Genomic DNA, 19911 nt, shown 5'->3' with positions numbered 1-19911 from the left:
GGAGGAGGGCGGGATTTCGGGGGGAATGGCAACTAGATGACGGAAGTGGGACTCGTCTCCATGGAAACCGACCACGGAACAAAAACCTCTCCTTCGGGGAATGAAAAATGCTAATCGAAGCCTTCTGGGCCTCTTGCTCTTCCCTGAAGTCACAAAACGACTTGCTCGGGGTGGGAGAGAGGGGGTGTTCTTCTCTTCCCTTTTTACTGAGCAAAGAGAGGCCTTACAGCAAGCTCCTTTACCTCACTTCTGGTATCTGCCCCTACATCCATCCTCCCTCCCGGCCTCACTCAGTCAACAAATATTAAACGCCCCTAAAGTGTCAGGCATGATGCTAAACATTTGGTGATGTACCAAAAAAGGCAAAAAACAGTCCTCGATGCCAGGAGCTCTCAGTCTAATAGGGGATGTCATGAAACAACTCTGGACAGACAAGATAAAAAACGAGGCAAATTGGAAGACATCAGCCGAGGGAAGGTATTAGCATCAAGGGGAATTGGGAAAGGCTTCTTGTAAAAGGTGAGATTTGATCTGGGGCTTAAAGAAAGCCAGGAAGCAGAGATGAGGAATTTTATTAATCAAATATTTTAAAATCTAGCATTTCTTCCAATTATGAATGTAGGAAGCAAACGTGATTCTGAGAAAGGCTCTATGGTCTTGACTAGATTGTCAAAGATGTCGGTGACATAAAAAACACAAAGATGCCCTGATTTAAAGAATTTGTACATATGAGCCGATCTTTGCAGTAATAATTCCTCTAGATAAGCCTGGAGAGCTAGGCAGAATAGAAAACACATTGGGCTTCTTGATCATTGACTTTGAGGACTAAAGCAATAAGTAATCATTCAAATGGAATCAACTATAGAAAGTGCAGTAAACAGTGCTAAATTCCCAAGTATTTTATATTGTCTAAAGTTATTCATTTTATTTCTCTTTCTATCTTTTGCTGCTGGACTTTGTTAGAAATATGTGAGTTTATTTCATATCCTGTGACTTTACAAAAGTTATTTCAACCAGGATTCTAATGTTTTTCATAGGAATGATTAACATCCATATTTTGTTGAAGACTTTTTTGGGATTTCTGTTACTTTGGATATTGATATGGTCAATCATGCTGATAAGTTTCCTAATTTTAAAACAGCATTTCATTCATGTTCTCTATTCTTTTACTCTTTAGGGTAAGACCCATATGAGTATATTTGTTATCAATTGTTAATTCCAATATGTGACCACCTTCCCTTCTAATTTTTTTATGCCTCTTTTTTACCCCCATTCTGTTTCTTCACTTTTCTCAGTGCAATCTTTTTCACCTCTTGATTTTTTTTTTGTATATGACAATCTAACCAATTTGCTCCCATTATAAAAATTGTGTTACAAATGTCATCTTTCTATATATAGCTGAAGTGGGGCACTTCATAAAGTGAGTCCAAACACCCCAAAATCCAGTTATTGGAACCATTATTTATTGATTAGTAGAGAATCTACCAGCTGGGACAGACTTCCCTAGTGGAATCTGCACCAGACTAACATTTTGAGACAGTTTATATAGGTTTGCAAGATACAAGGCTATTTCCTTTTACATATAGGTTCTTAAACAAACCTTATCTCTGACACAGGAATGTGGGGTCAGTGAAGAGGAGACAATCCTCAGATTTATGTGGGGGCTGTTATTTAGGGGTTGTTTATTTTCACATGCACTTAGTTACCTAGCCCTGGTCAGCCATATGTTATCTTGCTTCCATCTTTGACCTCTTTGATAGTCCTGAAATTCCTTTATTTCTTGTCCTTTCTAATCCTCATTCCCAAGCTAAGCAGAGTCTGGTCTGCTGCCTGCATAAACAGTTTGACCTCCTGGGGGGAGGAAAGCTGGGTCTGTTCCCTAAAAATGCAGGCAGGGATTTATCTGCTTTATCTACTTCAATTTTATTATCCTCCCCTTTTGGGACTACTTCATAGCAATACAAAAATTCTTTATTTAATCCTTTAAATTTTCTTTCTTTTTTTTCAGGAGCATCTTTTTATTTTCTAGTAGCAAGAATTTTCTGGGACTTAATTTTATTGTATTTGGGAGCAGAACCAATCAGAATATACTCTGCCTTTTAATGTACCCATCTTCCTTCCAAACTCAGCTTAGCTCTGTCTTCCAGCTTGGAATCTGCCTTCACTAAGTGAGGAAGTAGACAGAGAACTGGGTCTGTAGTCAAGAAGACATGAATTCAAACCTGATCTCTGGCACTTGCTGTGTGACCCTGGACAGATCACTTAACCTCTGTATGTTTCAGTTTTCTCATCTATAAAATGGAGATAAAAATAGCACCTTCCTCCCAGGTGTAAATTTTCTTTCTTGCTTACCTTTTTATGCTTAGATATCAAATTTTCTTTTTAGGTTTGATCTTTTCATCAGGAATGTTTGGAAATCTGTTTTATTAAATGACCATTTTATTTCACCTAGTTTCTTTGCCTTCTGAAATTTCATATTCTAAGGCACTCAGAAATTGAAAAGATTCTATTACCATATTACCAAAATAAATTTAAATGATAAATAAAATAACAATTATATTAAAATATATTTTCAATCAAATATCCTTTCTCTCTCTCTCTCCCTCTCTCTCTCTCTGGACATAAAAGTCACTGTGAGGATTATGATTATGCATATTTGTACAAGAATTTCTTGGGTACCAGCCTTTATTGATGACATTTGATAAAAAATTCTCCCTTCCATGATTTCATGATAAAAATTAAGAGTAAAATAAAAATAAATAATAAAATAAAAACTTCAGATCTGGGCAGCAGGAAATACAATTATTAGTAAATCAAAAAAATTAGAAAATTGTATTATTTAATCTAAAAAAAGGAGGTACATAACAATCATGATCCCTGTCACAAAAACAGCAAAAATTAAATAATTGAAAATTTTAAATAAATTTTAGAAAGGTTAGAGGTACACTAAAAACCTGGTTCAAGCTAGTTCTGATTGTCTTGAAACCAGTCCAGACTGGCTTCAGCTGGTTCTTATCATTTGGTACCAGTCCGGACTGGTTTGAGCCAATTCTGACCAGTCTGACCCAGTCTAGACTGGTTTGAGACAGCACAGACCAGGTTTTAGCTTTGTTTCAACTGGTTTTATCAGGTTCAAACTGGTTCTGACTGGATTTGTAGATAGGAGAAAAGACATTAAAATAAGTTTTATTGGCAGGTTATTGGGCAAAATAGTTTGTATTGATTGTTTTAATTTTCTAATCATTGATGGTAAATTCACCCTTTTAATTTTTAATACTGGTTAGTCAATATTCTTTCTTTTTTCCTTTTATTTTCTTGACATATAATTTTGTCTTTATTTGAGAATTTTTATTTTCTTTTTCTATTTTTTTAGTTTTTTTTGGAAAAGGGTGCATTTATTATTTCTTCATTTGGTTGTGAGGTTTTATACATTTATATATTTTTGGGAAGTGCCATATTCCACTATGAAGGTATATATATTTCTATTTCCATTCAGTTCCATTTATTTCCTTAATTTGTTTCTTTTTCTTTCTTTCTTTCTTTTTAGTTTCATTGTCTATTCCCTCCTGTTGCTCATTCAATTTCTCCTTTAAAAATTGGGAGGCATATCCCATTTGGTGTACATATGATTTAGTATTGCTCTCATTGTCCAAAAAAGTTTATCATCAGGATCTTATTTCCTTCCTTATATCTTTTTATTAGGACTATTTTTGCTTTAGCTTTGATCATGATACTGCTTTTCTTTTTTACTTCAACCTTAACATCATAAATTAAGAAGAATAAAATTACACTGGCACCCAGTTCTAATATTCTAGGTTTATTAATATCTTTTATTAATCAGTTCTCTGACAGACCTCTCTGAGCCAAAATTTCTCCTCTTTTGGATAATTTACTTCTAGTAAATGCCAAGATCAGAACTCAAAATGAGTCCTACTTTCTATAACTAACCAATCCCAGAGAGGTACACAAACCCATAATACCCATCTTAAACAACCAAGTTTTCCATGTTCATGACACTGCCTTTAAACTACTAAAAAATCTAGCTGTAGAGATAACAATGGAGAAATATAGGAAAGACTCAGTGCCCATTGAGAAGAAAGAAGTCGTCAGAAACCTAAGTCTGAATGTCTCCATCTCAAGAATTCTAGGTAGATTCAACACCTACCTGGTGTTAGATATAAATTTAAAACTCCAGGTACTTATTTCCATAGAGTTTATTAATAATCACTTGAAATAGAGAAAGCAAATAAGCATAAATTTAAAGTCACTTTTCCACTCTGAGTCTGACCACGTGTAGATCATCCCATAGGATTCTCCATCAGTCTTCCCTACCTCATTCAGGGAAGAAGAGATCCCTGACATGTCTTGCCCTACACCTTTTATTCTTTCTCTTGAATCCGGGACCCATAACCTTTAGTTCGGGGTCATGCTCCTAGGGCTCTTCACCTGCGGCCTGTTTGAAGTATTCACATGACATCCAGTCATGCAGCAAGGTGGAGATGAGCTGGGGGGAAGAGCAGATTTTATCTACACACTAGAAAAAGAAATACAAAGCAAAAACGTCAGTCAGGGAACACTGAGGGGAGTATAACTAAGGAAGTCTACAAACCCACAATGGGAGGTTGAAGGGAAAGAGTGTTCCTCTCATGTGAAGTTTACTGACAGAGAGAATGGCTTTTCTTTCCCTCCCAACTCTACTTTCTCTCCCCACCCCCACTACTCTGGAGAAAAAGAAGAAAGTTCTTCTAATAAATATTCATAGTTAACTAAAATAAATTCCCATTTATTTGTGAAAAATAAAAACAAAGAATGTATCTAAAAATATATGTTTTGGGGAGAGAGGGAGAAAACAAGCATTTAATTAGGCAAATAGATTAAGAACTTTATAAATATCTCACTTGATCATCATACCCTAGGAGGAAAGTGCTACTATGATTCTCATTTTATAGCTGAAAGAACTGAAGTGTCTGAGATTGGATTTGAATTCAGGTCTTCCTTAGAAAGCTGAGATGATTTGACATGTTTTTTTCTCAAAACAACATTAAATTATGTTTAGACGTGTTAAATCTAAGAAATCAATCAATTAATTAATTGAAAATTACCAGTACCATAAGAAATGATGGGCTGGTTAGTAAAAAAAAAAAACATGGAGAAATCTACATGAAATCATGAAGAGTGAAATGATAAGAACTAAGAGAACATTACATACCGAAGCATTCCAGCCAGAGAAAATCCCAGGACTAAGGGATGGAGGGTTGGAAGAACATCTAGAAGGCCAATGTCAGTGAGTTAGGGGGAGGGGGGGTGAAATATAAGAAGACTGGATGGAGGGGCAGATTATGAAGAACTTTGAATGCCAGAGGATTTTATATTTGATATTGGAGGTGAGATGGAACAGATTTCCATTTTAGGAAAATAATTTTGACCGCCGAGTAGAGGATGACCTGGAGTTGGGAGTGATATGTATTCACCAAGGTGGTGGCAGTGTCCAAGGAGAGATGTGATGAAGATAAAATCAGCGGGCCTTGGTAACATTAGTTATGGGAGGGTAAGAGTAAGGAGTTGAGGATGGCATCTAGGTCTCAAGCCTGGATGACTTGAATCAGAGGATAGTGGTATGCACAGTAATGACAGGGAAACTAAGAGGGAAAGGTTTCAGAGCAAGGATAAGTTCAGTTTTGAACATGTTGAGTTTAAGATGTCTATTGCATATCTCGTTAGAGATATCCAATAGTGAGTTGGCAGGAGAGTCCAGACATTGGAGCTGAATAGATAAGATCTAAGAATCATCATGTCAACATGGAACCAAGAAACCCCAAACTTGTAGCCTAGTAGGATCCCAGGAACCCAAATTTTAGGACTAGTTTATAAATTGGAGACTCTAAAGTTTGCACTTGTTCCCTGTTCCCAAGAGAATCCATCCTGTAGGGAATCTCAGATTAGCAGTTTCAGATTAAATAATAGACCTAAAGTAAATGACAATCCCAGGCAGGGCTAAACAAATATTAAATACTCTTTTTGTTTTAGGTAGTCTTCCCCATTGTATCAGAGACTTTTCACCCTTTTAGTATCCATAGCAAAGGGCACCTTCCCTTACACTCTCTTTTTTTTTTAAAACCCTTACCTTCCATCTTGGTGGCAATACTGTGTAGTATTGGCTAGGCAATGGGGGTCAAGTGACTTGCCCAGGGTCACACAGCTGGGAAGTGTCTGAGGCCAGATTTGAACCTAGGACCTCCTATCTTTAGGCCTGCCTCTCAATCCATTGAGCTACCCAGCTGCCCCCCTTCCCTTACACTCAGCCTCTAGCTATAATTCTTTTCCCAAACTTGATTGTATTCTGTCAGTATTGTTTGAACACTCCCATCTCCTATAACCACGGTAATGTTAATCAATCATGATTTCCCTGTCCCTCAATTTCCCAAAAGGTATATAGGTTCCCCAAATTCTTTTGTCCCTTTAGAGTCATCATCTAGCATGGTATCACTCCCAGGGATAATGTCCCCAGAGTCCCACTGTGTAGACCTTGTAAAAGTTTTGGTGCCAGACTCTGAGTAAAGGGCCACATATTAGACTTATCCCTTTCCTGATTAAAGATTTGGTTTTTCTGGCTATTGTAATAGTTGCCTTATTTCCAAGTTAACAATCAGCACCAAGATGGTAATTAAATCCTCCAGAGCTAATGAGATCACCAAGTGAAATATCAGTTAGGAGGAGACCAGGGGAGAAAGTGGTGATTTCAAAAAGGGTGATTTCAATTGAGTGATGAGGTCAGAAATTGACCTGCAGAGAAGGGAATCAGTCAATAAACAATAAACAGTCATTTAGTGTTCACTATGTGCAAAGCACTGTACTAAGTGCTGGGCATACAAAGAAAAGACACAAGACAATCTCTGGCCTCAGGAGGAAATTGAATGGGAGAGGGGAGGGAAATGGTGACCTCAGTGATGGCTAGGAGAAGAGGTCTCTAATCTATCCTCCACCCTTTCTAATCTGAGCAGGTTGAGGCCCTAAGGGCAGGAGGTACTGAAGAGATTTCAGGAGTTTGAGAGTTGATGGGATAAATGGAGATGAGGAATTTCTGGAGACCAGAATGAAGTACAGGAGAGCAACCAGGTACAGCCAGGATGGAAATGAGGAGATGGAGGATCTAGAAGTGAGAAGAAGGGAAATAGTTTAGCCAGAAAAGGGAGAAGAGACAAAGGACAATAACTAGCAGGGCTGGGAGAGTTATGATTATGTTTGAAGTAGTAGGGAAGCAGCCAGTAGGAAGAGAGAATGAAGATATAGAGGGCTGTATGTGCCCTCTGTGCCTATGTGTATATGGAATCATTTGTCCATGTGAAGAGGTTAGCCTTGGCAAAGAGAAGGGCCACCTTTTCACATGAACGTGGAGAAAGTGGCAGAAGGCATTTTAGTAACGTGAGATAAGGAAGAAAAGAGCCAAGAGCTCACCTCAATGGCCTCAATTCTTTCAGTAAAGTAGGAGGCAAGGTTCTCAGTTGAGAGGGTGAGGGGCTGGTTAGCCATGGGAGGTTTGAGAAAGAGTGGACCTTAGAATAAAGTACGTTCAGTTATTAAGAGCCAAATCGGGATGATATAAATTTGTTGGGGTCTCAGCTCTATGTTTACTACCCATGTGACTTGGGGCAAGTTTCTTAACCCCTCTGGGCCACAGTTTCCTAATCCTAAAGTAAAGGGATTATAAAAGAGCTGTGAGCATGTGTTTTATATGAAAAACACCTTTAAAAGGCAGCTAGAAGCAGCTAGGTGGTGCCACAGTTAGAGGGCTGGGTCTGAAGTCTGGAAGACTCATCTTAAATTCAAAATTGGCGTCAGATACTGACTCTGACCCTGGGCAAGTCATTTAATCCTGTTTGCCTCAGTTTCCTCATCTGTAAAATGAGCTGGAAAAGGAAATGGCAAACCACTCTACTACAGTATCTTTGCCAAGAAAACCCCAATTGGAGTCACAATATAGGATATGACTGAAAAAAATGACTGTACAAAAAAAAAATAGGAGAGAAGGGTGCAACTAGGTAGCACAGAGGATAGAGGACTAGGCTTGGAGTAAGGAGGATCTGGATTTCCATCTGGCCTCAGATACTGACCCTAGCTAAGTCACTTAACCCCAATTGCCTAGCCCTTGCATTTCTTCTGTCTTAGAATTGATACTAAGACAGAAAGTAAAGATTTTTTTAAAAAATGGTAGCTGTATAAAACAATATCTGATTGAGCACATTCTTGGAGTCATGAAAGACCTAGGTGCACATTTCCAGGAACACTTTCTACTTGTATGACTATGTACAAACTACATAATTTCTGAATGGCAATTATTTCAACTGTGTAATGAGGATAGGATTACCTCTACTACTTGTTGACTCTGAAGGCAATGGAAAGAATACTAGATTTAGAATCATAATCTCAGTTCAAACCCAAGTTCTACTGCATACTACCTATATGACCTTGAACAATCTCTCTGTAGCTCAGTTTCCTCAGTTGTAAAATGAACTATATATTCTCTAATCAAGTGCCCACAAAGCACTGGAAGTTTTTCTTGGTGGTCCAGATTTGTGATTCCTTTGATTTAGAAAGTTCCATATGTGGAATCTCTCTCCACTGATGAAATGCCCACTGTTTTACTTGGAGGGTTGCCTATAGTACTGAAAGCTTAAACTATAGACAGTTTCAAGAGATAGGATTTGAATCTAGGTCCTTCTGTCTCCAAAGACAGACTACTACTTTATGCTGGTAATATCTGAACCAAAAGCTTTCCTCTCTATCCTCAAAGAGTCTGTTGTTGTTGTTGTTTGTCCTTAATTTTCAAAAAAGACAAATGACATGATGGGGTAATATCTTGACTTTCAAGTGAATTATATGTAAGTGAGGCTCTTCCAGTTGTCAGAATCCAGTGGGAAGCCAATATGGGTGGTGATGACCTAGGATGGAGTGGATGACCTTAGCTTCTTTGATGTCTAATCACTCTCTAGGTGTTGCACAGTACCTGCTTCAGCTACCTTAATGATCATTGGAACAAATTGTTTTCATCCACCATTCAGCTAGGGGCAGTCTTCACATGCTTGGGATAGATGTCTTTCCAACTCACCCACAGATTTGAGGCCTACTGTTTACACTCAACCTGGTTTATCCCATCTACTGAGACAGTTTTACCAGAGTATGGCCACTGTGTATGCTACAGCTTCTTGGAGCCACAGGTGAGATCTGGGTAAAAGGTGAAAACCAAAAGTGGATGAGCAAACCCTCATGCCAGAGGTGCAAGTCCTCCTGGAACATTCCACACTGGGAGGAATAGAATATGTACACAGAGTTTTGAGGGCAAAGGAAAGAGCCAAAGTATTTTAAGAAAATTTGAGGATGTATAAACTATATATAAATGAAAGCTATCTTCATTCCTGTTACGATTGTATTAGTGTTACTTCCTACTACTAGAGCAGGGATTCTTTTTTTTTTGAGTCATAGACCCTTGGGGAAATCTATAGACTTTACTAGAATTATGTTTTTAAATTCATGAAATAAAATATATCATAGCATAGGAAACCAATTATATTGAAATAGATTTTTAAGTTTACAAAACCCAAGAACTCTCATAGACCATATGACTAGACCATAATCTCTAAGAGAACTGGTATTGTCTTATCTAAATTTTGCATCTCACCCACACCTACCATATTCTCCATACTATTGTTGTTCAGTCATGTCAGACTCATGATTCAATTGGGTGTTTTCTTAGCAAAAATACTACAGTGATTTAACATTTCCTTCTCTAGCTCATTTTCAAATGAATAACTAGGGCAGATAAGGTTAAGTGACTCGCCCAGAGTCACATAACTAATAAGTCTGAGGCCAGATTTGAACTTGGGAGGATGAGTCTTCCTGACTCCAGGCTTGATACTCTATCCACTGTGCAATCTAGCTACCTGTCTCTATTCTATAGAGGCTTCATTAATGTTAAAAGATCAAAGCAAATCACACCCTCCTGGAAACCCTTGTTTTCCATGATTGCATCATCCTAATTTTCCTTTCTTTTAAAACCATTGCCTTATTCTCTGATCTTTTCTCCAAATCTGAAGGTTTCTATCTCTTAAGTTGGGCCTGACCTCTAACTTCTGCTAAGGTAGCCAGGAGGGAACAGTTTCTTATTTACCTGGTTGTCTGTCCATAGCAACATTAAGTGCTTATTCATGCAAAGCCTGAACCGAGTATTCAAATTAAGCAAGATATGTTCTCTACCCTCTGAGAGATTCTAAGAGAAAAGGTTAGGTTCAAAGTCCTTTCCTACCTTCAGGAAACTGAAGTCTAATGGGGGATAGGCTTGATAGGGAATGTAAAAGAGCATAAGACTGGAAATCATTCTAATTCTGCCTTAGCTCCTATATAACTTTGAACAAATCATTAAACCTCAAAGACACCAAAGTTTCTTCATATCTTACTCAGGTAGCCCCTTATGGGTGAATATTGCCCAAAATTCTGTTCTGGGATTTTCTTTTGCTATTCTCTCTCTCCCCCTGATCTCATCAACTCCCAGAGGCTCAATAATATAGCTTGTATAATGAAATAAAAGAAGGACCGAATTGTGAGTCAATCCCTGCCCTGCCACTTAATAATGATTTGGCCTCAGTGGGGCTGGACTAGTTGACTTCTAAGATGTCTTCCAAATCTAGAACTATGACTTTATAAACTATCATCTGATTTATTAAGTGATTACTACATGCTAGGCCCTGGAAATACAAATTAAAAAATGAGACATTCTCCTTCAAGTAGAATGTAAATTCTATTGGGGAAGACAGTGTGTTCAAGGATGATATTCAGTGATAAGGACTGTGTACTAAAACAGAGACTCAAAACAGATCTTTAGGAGGAGGTAAGGGTGTGGTTCTTGAGCCAAATTTCAAAGGGAGTTAGGGAGGGAGGTGAAAAAGAAAAGCATTCCAAGCACTGGGGGCAGCTTGTATGTACATGAAATATCATGTATCATACAGGGAATAGAAGGTAGGATAGTTTGGCTGGAACATAAAGTGCATGAGAGGAATAATGTGTAATCATACTGGAAAAATAGGCTAGAGACAGATTATGGAAGGCTTTCAATGCCAAACATTGGAATTAGTATTTTAATCTAAGACACTGCCAATGAAACTCCTTTTTTTTTATTCCTTACCTTCCATCTTAGAATCAATGCTGTGTTTTGGTTCCATGGCAAAAGAGCAATAAGGGCTAGGTAATAGGGCTGAGGTCATTTGCCCAGGATCACACAGCTAGGAAGTGTCTGAGGTCACATTTGAATCCAAGACTTTTGGTCTCTGAGCCTGGCTCTTAATCTACTGAGCCACCTAGGTGCTCCCTAATAAAGTTTCTGGAGCTGAAGATTGATATGGTTAGACCTGCATCTTGGAAGTTAGGTAGAAGATAGATTGGAGAATGGTGAGATAAAAAGAAAGGAGATCAATTAGTAAGACTATTGCAATAATACAGGAGAAAGATGATGAGAGGCTGGATAAAGAGGACTATCATATGAGGAAAGACTTAAGAAATGTGAGATGAAATGAATAAGATGTGGACAACCATGATTGAATATAGTGTAAATTTTAGATTGACTCCATCCTGGTTAGTTTTTAGAATTTTAGCAACCAGGAAAGTATACACCCCTACTTAAGGATTAACTGTTGGGGAAGAAAACCTATGACCAGCATGTGCTAGCAAGTGACAAATCAGAAACAACTGACTGACCCCCTAGGCTGTCCAAAGCCAAGTTTAAGCCACCATTGGTACATGTGGGGCACAGGAAGTGATGTAAAGAACTGCCTATATATTTCATGTCACTTCCTCTCTCTGGGAAGTATTGGGAGCTTTGGTGGAGTTGACCCTAGAACTCAAGCCTGGAGGAGTTCCTCAGACTACTTCCTTTTAGATGCTCATGTGGTGAGTGATAAGACTGACCCCCCTTTCCCTTGGCTTTCTGGAGAGGCCCCCTCGGCTGAGGCCTCTGAATTCCTGCTTGGCTCAGACCTGGCCGGAGCAGTTTAACTCTTTTTCTCTCTCTCTCCCTTTCTTAATTTCTTCCTTCTATTGTAATTAAACCACCATAAAGTCCCAAACTGACTTGGATATTTATAGGGATTCAATTTAAATCCCTGGCAACTACTAAAATAACATTCAGTCAACAACCCTAATTTTACCCTTAACAATAGGATATGGTTGAAAGTAGGGAAATCAAGAATGACTCTACGAAACTGGGTTTCTAGAATAACAGTAGTGTTTTCAGCAAAATTAGACACATTAGGAAGAGGGGTGAGTTTAGGGAAGAGTTCTATTTGGGACATGCTTAGTTTGAGATGCCAATGAAACCTCAAGGAGAGGCTCAGTCAAGCATTCAATTGGAGATGAAATTCTAATACCTAGAAGAGAGATGAACTCTGGATACTTAGGGAGTAATTTGCATAGACTTAATGGTTAAACCTATGGGACCTGATGTGATCTATAAAGTGTACAAAATAAAAACAGTATGTAAAAAAGAAAAAAAAGCTTAATGGCAGTGTGGAAGAAGAACATCATGATAGTAGTGTTACAAACACTGAGGAAGGGGAGAGTATCCCTAAGGAAAAAAGGGCAGATCAAGTGTCCTATGCTTCAGAGAAGTCAAGAAAGACAAAAACAGAGAAAAGGCTATTGGACTCAGCAGGAAAGAGTATTACCGTACTGAAAAAAGTTGAAGTGAGTAGGAAATGAAAACTGGAGGCCACAAGCAGAGGTAGCTTTCTTTTAGTGTAAATTCATCTATTTTATTCTAGTGTTTCTCCTGAATTCTAGACTCACAGTTCCACTTGAGTCCTATTAGCAATTCAAGCCCCACATTTCTAAAATGGATATCATCTTTCCTCTTAAGTTCAACCTTCTTCCAATCTTCCCTATTTCTTTTGAGGCCATCCCCAAGGTTCACAACCTAAGTAATCCTTGACTTTTTGCCCTCCCTCAGTCCTTTCTTGAGCATCCAATGAGTTGCCAAGTCTTGTTGCATCCAAACACATAGATACACTATCTTAGTTCATATCTCACTTGGACTACTCCAGTATCTTCCTAATTGGGCTCCTACTTCCAGTCTCAGATCTTTCCAATTCATTCTTCACAAAGAAGGCACCAAGTTGACAGTTACTCCCCAGCTCTCTAAAAGGTATTTCCCAACTCAGAAGTAGCAGACTCTAAAAAGTCTGAATATTAAGCAGGATTATCTTTTTTCTTTAAAAAAAAATTTCTGAACTTAAAAAAAGAAAAATAAAAGGCAATTCCACACACACATAGCAAAACGCAGAAAGGGGATTTTAATAAAACCATAAATCTATTTCATGGTTTCCTTTTATAAAAGTATATAATAAATTTTATGTATAACATTCAAATTGTCTTGCTTATCCATGATATCTACTAAGTTTCCTTTTTCTCTTCTATACAAATTTTAAAATTTTCAGTAACTCTTTTTTTTGGGAACAATGGTTTTTTATTATCCCTGGACTTTCTGACTCCTATCCCCGCAATGAAAAACAGAAAGAAGAAAAAAATCTTGATGACAAATATAGTCAAGCAAAATAACTGGATAGTTCCAAGTCCAAAAATTATGTCTTTCAGCACCCTTGTGTTCATCACTCTTGTCTGAAGTGGGTAATGATGTTTGGTCCTTTGAAGATGTGATGGATCATTGCTTTGATCAGACTTAAATCTTCCAAAGTTGTATTTCTCACAAGATTCTCTGATAGCTCTTTTGTAATTTGTTAAAGTACAATATTTCATTACATTTTATATATCAGTTTGTTTAGCCATTCCCCAATTGTTGAAAAGACCAACTAGCACACCCTAGTTTTTTTTTTAACTTCTTCCTCTCTTCTTCCTCCACTCCATCCTCCTTTCAGGTTGAGGAATTTTGTTTTGCTTAGGAATATTCCTTCCTTGGTGCTATATTCTCTTTTAAATCCCTTCCTATCCCTGTATTTCTGAACCAAACTAACAGTATGTACACAGTATGTGTTCACCTTTTTCGTTCATTTCAGATGAGTGAGATTCATTTCATGGCTGCTCTTCCTCCATGTTTGCATATTATTTTCTCCTTTCCACATTAGTAATATTGCTCCCTTTACCCATTCTTGCCCTTCTTCAGACCCTCAGAATAGAACCAATTCTTATTCTGTACCGTCTCTCCCTCCCCCATTTCCCCCCCCTCTATACCCTTTAAAAACATTAACATTACGGACACTTGTTTCATCTTTCCATGTTAGTATCATCATTCAGCTCCTTCTATTTGTTCAAATAAATCATCCTTTCATGGCTTCTCTGAACTGCTTATTAGTATTTAAAAGTTCTTAATCAGCTTACTCAACTCTGGTCTTCATTAGAAATACCTGAAAGTCTTTTTCATTGCAGGTATATTTTTTTTTCTTTGTAGGATTATACTCAGCTTTATAAGGTAATTTATTCTTGGTTGTAAAACTGGATTGTTTGCCTTTGGGAACACTGTATTCCCAAATCTTTTCCTATTTGTACTAGAAGCTACCAGGTCTTATTTGTAATAGAAGCTGCCAGGTCTTATGTGATCCTGGCTGTTGCTCTTCATTACTTAAACTGCTTTTTTCTGGAAACTTGTAGTAAGTTTTTTGTTTGTTTGTTTTTACATAGGAGTATTTGGATTTGACTGTGACATTCCTGAGATTTTTACTTTGGGGGTTTCTTTCAGTAGAGGATAGATAATGTCTTTATCCTGCCTCTCCCAGGTTGTAACAAATCTGGGCAATTTTCATTTATAATTTTTTAAAATATAGTATTCAGAATTAAAGAAATAAACATAGGCAACGAGGAAACAAAACTATCACTTTTTGTAGATAATATATGTTAACCTAGAGAATCCTAGAGTCAACCAAAAATCTAGATGAAAAATTAACAATTAGGTCAGTTGAAGGATATGAAATAAAATCACACAAATCATCAGCATTTCTGTATAGTACCCAAAAAATATAGCAAGAAGATCTAAGGAGAGAAATTCTGTTTAAAATAACAACAGACACTATAAAATACTTGGGGTCTACCTGCAAAGACACATATAGCCATATACACAGTTATCAAACACTTCATACAAATAGACAGATCATAGAAATATTAATTGCTTGTGGGCAAGCTAAGCCAATATAATGAAAATGACAATACATAATAATCAGACTATCAAAGAATTGCTTTATAGAAGTATAGAACTAAAAAACTGGAGGAATAAAAGTTCAGAAAAATGGTAAGTAAGGGGACCTAACCAGTACCAGATCTCATCTAGACCACAAAGCTATAATCATCAGAACAGGTTGGTAGAGTAAAAATAGAGAAATTCATCAGTAAAACAGATTAGGTATACATTATACAGAAAAAAATGAATACAGTAACATAGTGTTTGATAAATCCAAAGATCCTAGCTATGGGGGACAAGAACTCTCTATTTGATACAAACTATTGGGAAAACTGGAAACTAGTCTGGCAGAAACTAGCATAGACCAATATCTTATATCATAAAAATCTCACATCATATAAACTCAAAATGAGAACATGAATTGGAAATAAAGGGTGCTAGCATAAGCAAATTAATGTAGTAGGGAAATCTCCTGTTAGATATATGGTTAGGGGAAGAGTCTATGACCAAAGAAGAAATAGAGGTTTACAGGAAGTAAAATGGGTAATTTTGATTACATAAAACTTGAAAGGTTTAGTCCAAGCAAAATCAATGCAGCCAAAATTAGAAGAAAAATAGGAAATGGGGGGAAATATTTGTTGCAAGTTTCTCTGATAAAGATTTCATTTCTAAAATATATAGGGAACTGATTCAAATATGCAATAATAAGAACTATTCCCAGTTGTTAAATGGTCGAAGGATATGGGTAATTTTCAGAGGAAGAAATCAAGTATATCAATTGACATATGAAACAAATTTCTAAATCACAAATAGAGAAATGCAAACCAAAGCAGTCCTGAAGTACCAACTCATACTCATCATATTGACTAGGATAACAAAAAGAAATATTAATGCTGAAGGTAGTGGAAATTCAACCATTCTGGAAAGCAATTTCTGAATTATGCCTAAAAGACTATTAAACTGTGCATACCCTTTGCCCCAGCAGTACCACTACTAAGGTTATACCCCCAAAGCAGTCAAATAAAGAGGAAAAGGACCCATACATACAAAAAATATTTGTTGTTCCTCTTTTTGTGATGGCAAAGAATTGGAAGCTGAAGGGACATTCATTGGGAAACAGCTGAACAAATATGTGAATGTGATGGAATACTATTGTGCTATAAGAAATGAAAGGAATTGTTTCAAAAATACCTGGGAAGATCTTTATGAACTGATGTAAAATGAAGCAAGCAGAACCAGGAGAACAGTCCCCATAGTAACAGCAATATGGCAAAGATAATCATCTTTTGAAAGACTTAATAATTCTGATCAACACAACAACATACCACAATTGCAAAGGACTCATGCTCTCCTCCTCCAGAGAGAGAACTGATAAATTCAGAGCAAATTGAAGAATTTTTTTCCTTGTTTTTTGGGAGTGGAGAAAGAGTAGTGTGTATTTATAATAGGTTTCATTTTTCTTGTTTTCTCATGGGGTAAGGGAGGGGATGGAGGAAGGAATTTGGAAGTCTATACTTATAAAAAATTTAAAGTGCCTAGGCTTTTAAAAAAATCATACTTTTCATTAAGTTCAATAATTCTTAAATTAGCTCCCCTGGACATATTTTCATTCTACATGTTAAGAAACTCTTAAGAACCAAGAAGAAATCAAGAAAACTTGGGTCTTTTCAGTGTCTTAGTCCAGAATTTGAGAACAGAATCCTTAAATAACTTGTGAGAAGCATCACCTGCCATTCCAGGTTCTTCTCTCTTTGCCAGGGAATGGAATCAATATGACATCTGTACTGAGCCAGTGGGTTGGAAGACTTCAGGATGCCATATCTTAGCCGAGCAATCTTCTTAAGCAAGCATGGAGTTTATTTCAAAAGGAAATAGAAGAAATTGTGTTCATTGAAATGGTGTTACCTAATCTTTTCCCCTCCCTTCCCCGCCAAATCAGTTGCTGTATTCTTTGGAAACTTCTAGAATACTCTCTATTTGGGGCTTATGGGGCTACAGTTATTTTAGATTTTCCTTTACAATATCTTCTTTTTCAGCTGAAACTTTGGTTTTTCCTTTTAAAATAATTTTTACCTGCATGCATTGCAACTTGAGATCCACCAGCCAGGACTCTCCCTCCTCCTGTCCCAAACACTCTCAGACATATTTCAAACTGTAATCTGGTCAGAAATGGCCCATTTCTTTTTCTGTGCGTGGCTGTGGGAAGTTCTGGCTCATTCCCCCATCCAGGAACTCAGCCATGTTGTCCCTGGGGTCTTTTCTCATGACTCCCCTCCTCCCAACCCCTTCCTTCCTCCCTCCCTCCCTTCCTTCCTTCCTTCCTTCCTTCCTTCCTTCCTTCCTTCCTTCCTTCCTTCCTTCCTTCCTTCCTTCCTTCCTTCCTTCCTTCCTTCCTTCCTTCCTTCCTTCCTTCCTTCCTTCCTCGCTTCCTTCCTCCCTTCCTCTCTCCCTTCCCTCCCACCCTCCCTCCTTCAAATGGAATTAAATACCAATGGAAAGCAACACTAACAGACTCAAAAGACCTGTCTTCTTTTTTCTAATGAAAAGAAAGAAATCATGTGTGTGGTCTGTACTTACCTCCGTTCTCTTCCAGGAGACTTAACAGCTAGAATGATAATGAAGCACAAGTGTCAGGAGCCAGGACTGCCAAATAAGCCTGGAGGAAGGATCCTATGACACTGTCTTGGTGCTGCCGCCCCAACATGACCCATTGCCAGTAAGAAGGCCAGAGAAAGCCTCCAGGCTTTCCTCCAGGAGTTTCTGTGTGTCTAGCAGGGCATTTCCCCTCCCTGGGTAGCAGGGATGCTACAGGTGCCAGGAACTTTCTGTATAGCACACCTCATCTTTAAATCGTCATTTGGCAAGCCAGTGCACTTTGAAAAGAGAGACTGAGATTGTGCTTTTCTCTTTTGGCCCATCCTGTCCCAAACCTAGGTATGATCAATTTTTGAGATGCTCATAAAAAAAGAAAATGCTCCATTCACAACTTTCTTCTAAATAGTAATCTCTTCCATTTTGGGGTGTGTGTGTATGGATGTGCATGAGTGTGTGTTCTCTATCTATACTTGTATAGTTAGATAGAAAGGTTCACTCCATGTCCTAGTGATACACAATGACCACAGTCCATCTCCAGTCCCCAGATTTAGTTACACATCATCCCATGGAGGTGAAGACTTGAGCCCTCCAAGTTGCACTTTTGCCTTTTTCCATGAATTACCTCATGAACTCCATTCACCCTTAGACTCATTGTCAGCCAACATCCCACCCTTCAGTGAAAGCAGCAAAAGACCAACAGCAAGTCTGTGTGAGCTTCCTTTTTTTTATCCCCTATTATTTTTTACATTTGGGAAATGTTTGTAATAAAGATTGTCCTTAATAAACCTGGTTCCATCTTTTAAAAAAAGTTTTTATTATCAGATATCTTACATTCTATTTTTTAAACCTTTTTGACTTTGTTCTAATATTTATTGTTGCCTCATAGAGTCACTGATTTCTTTTTGGTCTATTCTAGTTTACATTTCTTGGTTTACAACATTTTCTTCTAAGCTATTTAATATCCTTTCAAATCTTTTCTCTAGGGATTTTCACTTTCTATGTTTTCCTTCATTTCTTCTACACATTCAAGTAATCCTTATAGAAAAATCCATTTCTTTTCCTTTGTACCTCTGCTTGCAGCTGTTATACTTTGTTTCTCCTTTGCAGGGATCTCTGAATCTACAATAGTTTTGATATTGATTCATGATTCATTTTTTAAAATTTACTTATCTCTCTAGCTTTAGTTCCTGAATTAGGAATCTGTCAATGCTACTGGTCTCTATTCTCTCATGTGCTTTTGTGTGCAGTGGTTAGCCTCCCTTGGTCATGCCCTAGGTCTGTGTTGGCAAACCTATGGCATGTATGCTGGAGGGAGCTGATCTCCTCTCCCTCTCCATCCACATCTGAGGACATTTCTTGCATGACCCACTCCTTTGCCCAGAAACCCTATGGGAGTGCTTCCTCCCTCCCCTGACTGGGGTAAGGGGGGAAGGGTGTTACAGACAAAAGAGTGGTTGCCATAAACTGTGACCTCGAAAATGTGGGTTTCAAGACTTTGAATTGCCAAAAACTGTAAAGATAATTTTTAGTGTCTTGATTTTATATCAAAAATAAGTGGTCACCATGGGAAAAATTCCCAAATATGAAATACCCAAGTCAGCTGGGTTTTATGGAGATTTTAATATAAATGAAGGAATTAAAGAAAGGGAGAGAGACAGAGTAAGAGGAAATAATAGGAAGACTAGGGCCTAGGCCTTAAGAGAGAAAACTAAGTCAGTCTTTAATCACCACAAGATTGTCCCAAGCAAAACTCTAGTGTTCAGAGAGACCCTCCAGTTCAGCTCCTGAGCTCAACTGATCCAAACTCCCCTGAACTGGTTCAGACAGCTCCTTTTAAAGAGAATTTTCTCCTATGTCACCTCCCCTAAATTTTCTAGGACATCTAACATCTAACATCTAACAATCACAGTAGACGTTTTCCAAAGGATTGACCATTCTTAATTCACATCTTGTTATCACCTTCTTAATTCACATCTTGTTATCACCTTCTCTGGGTAGACTAAAACTTCTGAGTATTTCACACCTCTTTGCTAAGGTTGTCCCTTGCAAGTTGCCTGACCTTTTAGTGATTAATTTGACCTTCATAGGTACTTAGCACCCTTTTGTATTAGATCTAAAAATAGACCTAGCTTAAGGGCTTTTGCCTC

At 37.7% G+C, this 19911-nt stretch overlaps 1 long non-coding RNA gene across 1 annotated transcript; it reads left to right on the top strand.

Moving 5' to 3' along the window:
• The first annotated feature begins 284 nt into the window (after window positions 1–284).
• LOC130456114 (uncharacterized) lies at window positions 285–18554 on the top strand. Its single transcript, XR_008914552.1, has 2 exons — window positions 285–519; window positions 17763–18554. It is a non-coding gene; the product is annotated as an uncharacterized LOC130456114 (long non-coding RNA).
• Window positions 18555–19911: the final 1357 nt, after the last annotated feature.

This window comes from Monodelphis domestica, chromosome 1 (genome assembly GCF_027887165.1).
Source record: "Monodelphis domestica isolate mMonDom1 chromosome 1, mMonDom1.pri, whole genome shotgun sequence".
Taxonomy (NCBI): domain Eukaryota; kingdom Metazoa; phylum Chordata; class Mammalia; order Didelphimorphia; family Didelphidae; genus Monodelphis; species Monodelphis domestica.
The sequence above is the reverse complement of the archived record's forward strand: the minus strand, read 5'-3'. Positions and strand labels throughout refer to the sequence as shown.